Here is a 7,680-nt window from a genome sequence, read left to right as displayed (position 1 = left end):
CACAGCATTGCCCTTGCACAGTGGCAGTGAAAATGTATTGGCCGTGTGCAGCAGAGCATAGAGAAACCCAGTGGCCCAGGCAGCTGCTGCCATGTGGACACAAGCTCTGCTGCCCAGGAGGGTCTCGTAATGCAGGGGTTTGCAGATGGCAATGTAGCGGTCGTAGGACATGACTGTGAGGAGACAATACTCTGCTACTGCCAAGAACGCAAATGAGAACAGCTGTGCAGCACATCCGGTGTAGGAGATGGCCCTGGTGTCCCACAGGGAGTTGGCCATAGATTTGGGGAGAGTGGTGGAGATGGAGCCCAGGTCGAGGAGGGAGAGGTTGAGGAGGAAGAAGTACAGGGGGTGTGGAGGTGCTGGTCACAGGCTATGGTGGTGATGATGAGGCCGTTGCCCAGGAGGGCAGCCAGGTAGATGCCCAGGAAGAGCCAGAAGTGCATGAGCTGCAGCTCCCGTGTGTCTGTGAATGGCAGGAGGAGGAACTGGATGATGGAGCTGCTGTTGGACATTTGCTGTTTGTTGGCATGTGGGCTCTGTTTAAAAAAAAAAAAAAAAAAAGCAACTTAAAATTAGGACAAACTCCTCTTAGCAAAGCCATACCATTTTTTACAGATATCACCCCAATTTAAATGCATTTCCTTTCTCTGGTCTGTGCTGGCTGAGTGTGCTGTGAGGAGCAGGACCTCTGCCCGTGTGCTGCCAAGCAGCCAGCTTTGCTCTGCTGCAGTGGGGACATGGGAGCTGGTTTGTGACAGGTTTGACATTCACAAGGAATGGCAGATGTAATCCACCTTCAATGAAATAGTTAAATATCTCTGCTCATGACTGTCAAGGCCATGGGCTGCAGAGGAGACAATTAGCATGTCTTTATCATTATTTTAACTGTTTTCTTTTTATTTTCCACCACCACATCAGGTGAGCGGGGTTTTTTTAGGGGTACAAATCCTCATTTCTGTGATTAAAATGTGAAGTGTCTTGCGATGGGACTGAAAAAAAGTCTCAGCTTTCTCTGGCTCAGTGCAGAGTCAGACAGCAGCAGTGTCCATCAGGATTGTACTCATCTGTCCTGTGTTTCACCTTGTGCTGCCATGAAAATGACTTCAGAAACAAATTAATCTAATTACTCCAAACAACTGTACTCATACTGGAGCAGGAGAGCTCTGTTTGAAAGGGCAGAACTGCAAACTCTTCTCTGTCCCAGCCCAGAGGTGGAGATGTGCAGGAGAGAGCAGGACACGACCCCTCACCCAGAGAAGCAAAGGACTCTGGCAGGAGAGTGCGGACCCCAAGGAAAGGCTCAGCACTCCTGGCATCCTACAGCAGAGCTGGGCCTTTCTGGGGGCAGCTGGTGAGCCCAGCAGGACAGGCAGAGCAGAGTCAGGGCTCCTGGAGATGGGATGTGCTAAAGGGACAGTCCGATCATTGCCCAGCAGACAACCCCCAGCAGCCACCTGCAGAGCAGGAGCAAAAGAGCTCCTGAACAGCCCCTGCTCTGCTGCCTGGAGCTGTCCCTGCCTGCAGCTGTGTCTCTGTGCCCAGGTCTCCTCCTGTCAGTGTCACAGACCCCCTCCCAGCCGCTGTGTGCTCAGCTCTGCCCTGCAGACCCCTCCCAGCAGCCGGGCACTGCCCAGGGGCAGCTCTGTGTGGGCCGGCTCTGGTGGGAACATCAGACCAACAACAATGAGCATGGAAAACTCATACTGATGCTGTCTGGAAGCCAGGATGTGTTGATTTCTGATACTCCCAAGTTTATTCACTTCTAAGACTCACAGATTTGGAATTTCAGTGCATCCTCCTGAACTGAGACATTAATTTCTGTGTTCCATTGGCCACATAGACAACCCAGAGTATGAGACTGATAAAACAGGATCCTTCTCTTTCACAGAGCCCCTGTCTTGCTGTGCTTTTTAAAAGCCTCCTGGGCATCTCCTAAAGTGATCTGGAGCTGTGAGCAGCCCTGACAAACATAACCTCCACTCCATAGCAGGACCCTGCCCAGCCAGAGGTTGTTCCTTCCCCCCACAGCTTCTCCCCACAGCACCGTGGGGATCTCCCCGGGCAGGCTGAGCGCTGACCCTGGCAGGCGGCAGAGTCCCTGCCCCGGCACAGCCCTGGGGTGCAGGGACCCTGCTCTGCAGGACAGCGCTGGGCACCCTTGGCTGCACAAGCGACTTCTCAGATTTCCCAAACTGCTGAACAAGAGTCCTCTCCATAGGGATCCCACAAGCTGTGGCTGTTCCAGCTTTAGGAGATGCCTCCAGGAGCTACAGCTGCATTGCCCTGCAGCCAGAGACTTACCATGTCAAGGGCTGCAAAGATTTCTCCTCCAGTGAGCTCTCAGTCATCCTCCCCATCCTGACCACCTTTAATCTCTCTCTGCCTTGCTCGTCTCCCTGAGATCCCCAGGCAGAGCCCTCAGCCCTGCTGCGCTTTGCAGAGGAGCTGCTCCTGGGCAGAGCTGTCTCTCTGCAGCGCTGCCGCTTGCCATGAGCTCCCTCTGTCCCAGGAGCCCAGCCCAGCTCAGCAGCACAGGAGCAGCCCCAGGCACTTTAATGACCCCTCTGGTGGCTTTGGTGCTGAGTCCATGAACATCAGACCCTGAGAGGAAGCTGAAGATACCTCTCAAGAAGTCAAACTCAGATGCAAAGTCTAAATTTTCTTGCATTGTTAATGGGTCTCAATGAGGGACACAACTGAGAAACCATCCCCAGGGACAGTTAGAGCAGAAAACTGGAGTCAATGATGAAAGGTCAGGAAAAGCAAAGTAAAGGTCTCTCTAATGCTGAGTAAACTGGATGTATTTCATTAACCAAAGGGCCAAGCCCTGACCCTCAGACCCTGGGAAATCAGATCCCATCCCTCCCACATTGCCCAGGGCTCTTCCTGGGACAGTGTGATGTGGGGCTGTGCAAGACCAAGGGCAGGACTATGGTCCCACACCTCCCAGGTTCCTGGCTGGGGACAAGGAGGCCCTGAGGCCCCTGTGCTATAAGGACAAGGTGTCTCCTCACAGGCATCAGTGGTGGAGACAACAGCCATCGCTAAGGGGAGAAGGAGCTCATGTCTGATGGCGGCTTTCAGCCTCTTAACATCCCTTGACCATCTCCACAACAGCCTGTCTTATGCTGTGGCATCACCTGCACCTCTTTCCCTGCAGGCTGGAGACATCCCCCCTGCTGCCCCACCTTGCTCTTCTCTGAGCATCTTCCTTCCTTTGCTGATCTCTCTCCATCCTCCCCAGCTCTTCCTTGAAGCACAAAGCCTTGGGCTGATGCAGACTCCCTCTGGGTGACCTGCTCCACCACAGCACTGCCCTTCCACTCACATTCCTTTCTCTGCATGTCCAGCCTGGACCTCCCCAGCTGCACTTCGTGCCATTATTTCTTTCCTATTCTGTTTCCCACTATGAAGAAAACCTCCACCATCTCTGAAACCACCCTTCAAGCACTCTCAGGCTTCTCTCCTATTACTGCAGCCTCCCCAGCACTGCTCACTTCTCCTTGTTCAGTTTCAGAACTTTCTGATGGGCGAATCCCAGATTTTCTCAAGGTCTGGACTCTCCCTTGACTGAAGGTCCATTTGCTCAGCTGTTAATGTTTGCATGCGGATGGCTTATCCTGACGAGGGTGTCTCTCCTAAGACGACAGCATGAGGAGTTACAGGACACAGAGAGTGGAATTTTGCCTTCATGTGGGAGAGCATTTGGAATGCATGGAGACAATGTCAGCTGAACATTGAGGAGTCAACATGAGAGGTCAGGACAACATGGGCAATGTTGTGGTGACTGGACATCAGCTACAGGCTCCCTGATCAGGAAGAGGAATTAGATGAGGCCTCCTTCAGATAAATGAAAGAAGCGTCATGTTTCCAGGCCTCAGGTTTCCTTGTTGCAGACCTAAGATATCCCAATATCTGCAAGGTACCAGGCGTCCAGGAGGGTTTTGGAGCTCATTGACAACATCTTCCTGACACGGGTGACTGAGGGGTCAGTGAGGTGAGGTGCCCTGTGGGACTTCACACTTACAAAGCAGAAAGAGTTGGTCAGGGATGTAACAGTCAGGGATGAGAAAGTGGAGTTGAGGCTCCTGGAAGATGATAACAAGGCAAAGAGCAGGATTTCAGGAGAGCAGGCTTTGGCCTGCTGAGGGACCTACTTGGGTCCTATGGGATATGACCTTGGTGTCTGCAGATTTTTCCTCTCACATTTCCTCCCTTCTCTCTCACACCTGCGGTTGTGTAGCATTTTTTACCCTTTCTCAAATACAATATCACAGAGGTTCTATCAACATCACTGAGTGGCTCAGATTTGGCAAGGAGTGGGTCCATCTTGGAACCTGCTGAAATCGGCTCTGTCTGACGTCGGTCAAACTCCTGTTGTCTTCTCAGATTGGTGACAACTGTAGCACACCCACCCTCACTCCCAGTTCCAAGACTTTGCCATGTAAACCAAATACGGGGTGACAATGTGTTGGGTGTTACAAACTACTTGATCATGGAGAAGAAATGGAAAAGATCTTCTGTCAGCAACCTGAAGAAATGCACCAGTCAATGAGTAGGTTCCTATGGGGAACTCTAATTGCCCTGACATTTACTAGCCGGGCAAAGCTGCAGGTGCCAACACTCCAGAGGATCTTGGGACAACTTCTTAACACGGCTGCCTGGTGGGCCAACAAGGGTGATGCTCACCAGGATCTGGAACTGGGAAACAAGGAAGATCTGGTGAGGGATGTGAACATGAGTGTCCACCTTGGCTGTGGTGACCAGGAAACAGTGGGGTGCCAGGCACCAGAGGGGAGGGAGGAAGGCCAGCAGCAGAGCACAGGCTGGTGGGCTCCAGAGAAGACTATGACATACTGGAGGATGGCGGGTGAGGTGGTGACATGGAAGTCTGTCTGAAGGGTGAAGGAGCTCAGGAAGTCTGAGAAGCCTTACAGGACAGCCTGCTCCAAGCACAAGAATGATCTCTTCAAGTACCCATGAAAGGAAGCATTTATCTTGTGAGGCTGTTTGTCTGAACTGACCGAGCTCCAGGGCAAAAAGGCAGCACACAGGAGGTGGAAGCAGGGGAAGCTGCAAAGGAGGAATTTAGAAACCTTATCCATAGATGTAGGGATGATGCCAAAGCTGCCCTGGACTTGATACCTGCAGAGGAGGCTGAGGACAGCAAGATGAGCTGACACAGCTTCCTTACAGTAAAAGAAGAGACAGGGCGATCATGGGCCTGCTGCTGAACTTCCTAAGAGTAGAATCAGACAGGACTGAGGTACTTCATGGCTTCTTTGTCTCCATCTTCACCAGCAAGGTCTCCCGGGACTTTGTTCCCGAATGCAGGAGTCTGGAGAACACCCAGGAGTGGATGGGGCTCAAGTCAGGGGTGACTTGAGGAAACTCAGACACCATTACAGAAAAGGAGATGAGTCATTTGATCAGCTCCCAGAACACAAATATGGCTCTGCCGTGGCATCTGAGATTCCTAGGAACACCCACCCTTTGGTCCAGAGGATGTGACTCCTCTTGAGGTGGCCTGGACTATCTCCTCACTCACATGGTGATTTAGGCACCACTTTTCTGACATATTCAGTCTTTATCAGGAGATGCTCCACATCCATATGAACTGGAGGCTGCTGATACCACCTGTTCTGGAAAGGGAGGGAAGGGCGAGCAGGGAAGGAAATAGAAGAAATTCGGCTTTATTCCTATTTATTATGGAAATGCTCTCTGTTCGGCGGTTCCTGAAATCTCCCTATTCATCCACGCCAGGCATGAAGACTTTAGGAAAATGCTGCACAGTCTTGGCTTGTAAGAGCACTTTAGATGTTAATGAGCCCTCTGCTGCCCTCTGCAGCTACTGAGAAAGAACAAACTTCTAATGAAGTGAAAGGCAGAAGCAAAACCCAAGTTTCTGAGGGTGTTTTGGACCCCATGAAGGGCCGTCACTGACACAACTGTGAATGAAACAACCAGTCGAGGCCCGTGTTCCTGGGGGCTGGTGAAAGAAAGACTTGGAGACACTGGTTACAGGTGGTGAGAGCAATGTGGAGGTGGCTCTGATGCCATGTCAGCCCTTGATGTTTGTTTATTACCAGAATGGCTGAGCCCTGACCCCTGGGGCTTGGTAGATTTTTCTCAAATGTTTTTCAAGGCTTTGCCTGTGGTCAGTGTGAGCAGCCACCCCAGCAGCAGCCATTCCCCATCTCCCAGGCGCAGCCATGCCCACAAGATGGGAATGTCACTACCATACACGATTAGCCCAAAAGAGGCCTTTCTTCCTTCCATATTTCCAGTTGTCTTTTTACGATCATTTGTGCAGAAAGGGTAGTCACAGGAAAGCACCCAACATGTCAAAACTGATGCTGAGTGAAATGCCATGAAGACCTGATGAGTTACCCCTGTGGCTGTGTCTCTCCTGGAAGGAGTCTGTCCTGAGAAGGGGATCCAGCTTCTGCCCCTCTCTGCAGAGGCACATGAGCAGTGTCCGTGCACCTGGGGACACAAAGGGTGACTTTTGCCAGACCACCCTTCATCTGAACCATTTTGATACGTACTTATACATGGGGTATCATGCCTTATACTGCAAATACCTATTTAATTTGCACTGCCAGTGGGGCTACCACTGATGCAGAGTGAAATGTTGGAGATTATATTTAGGGAGATTAACCTTTTTTCTAATTATTTTTTTGTACTGACACTCTTAGAGAAATTACCCAAACACCTGAAGGATTATTCATGCCTTTTAACATGATTATCCACAGAAGGCCCAGCAGCTTTGCACCTCAAGAAACTGAATGCCAGAGTTGACGGGAAGGATGGTTTGGGCTCTGTCCTGGGATCTAGGAAACTGAAACCTGCTCCCATCTCCCCAACATCCTCCCCTCCTCACTGAGGGGTTCTGAGACATTCTGCCAACGAGGTCTGAACTCACAGGCGTGACAAGTATCTTATGCCTAACTGCACTTAATGGTGTCCTGCCAGCTCAGGATTTTATCTTCCATCCCTGGCAGTATTTAAAAGATGTGGAGATTTGGCACTTAGGAGTATAAAACCAGAATAAAATGCCTAAATTCATTCAACTGAAGATATTCCTCCCCTAGCTTGGAGAAATTAGATACTTGGCTGTAAACTTCCCCGTGTCCTGTCTGACGATGGGACAAGTAAAGATGATTCTCATAAAAATTTATTTTTTAATATGAAGAATACAATGCTGGAAAGAAGTGTCTGTGCAGAGAAGAGAGAATCAACATCTCTGATTACTTCAGGTTGTTTCGAAGATGTGACCCTGGAGCCCCAGGGACACCTGGAGGAAGCCCAGAGGGGACAGAGGAAGGGACATCATGGGCTGCTCCTGTGCTGCTGAGCTGGGCTGGGCTCCTGGGACAGAGGGAGCTCATGGCAAGTGACAGCGCTGCAGAGAGACAGCTCTGCCCAGGAGCAGCTCCTCTGCTAAGTGTAGCAGGGCTGAGGGCTCTGCCTGGAGATACTGGAGAGCAGCCAGGCAGAGAGAGATTAAAGGCAATGTGGAGTGGTAGGTTGCTGAGGATTTGATGAGAGACAAATCTTCAGAGTCTTGACATGGTAAGTCTTTGTCTGTAGGACAACGCAGTTGCATTTCCTGGAGGGATCTCCTAAAGGTGGTACATCTCACAGTTTACAGGATCTGTCAGGTCTTTCTCACAG

This window comes from Caloenas nicobarica, chromosome 29, assembly GCF_036013445.1.
Source record: "Caloenas nicobarica isolate bCalNic1 chromosome 29, bCalNic1.hap1, whole genome shotgun sequence".
Taxonomy (NCBI): domain Eukaryota; kingdom Metazoa; phylum Chordata; class Aves; order Columbiformes; family Columbidae; genus Caloenas; species Caloenas nicobarica.
The sequence above is the reverse complement of the archived record's forward strand: the minus strand, read 5'-3'. Positions refer to the sequence as shown.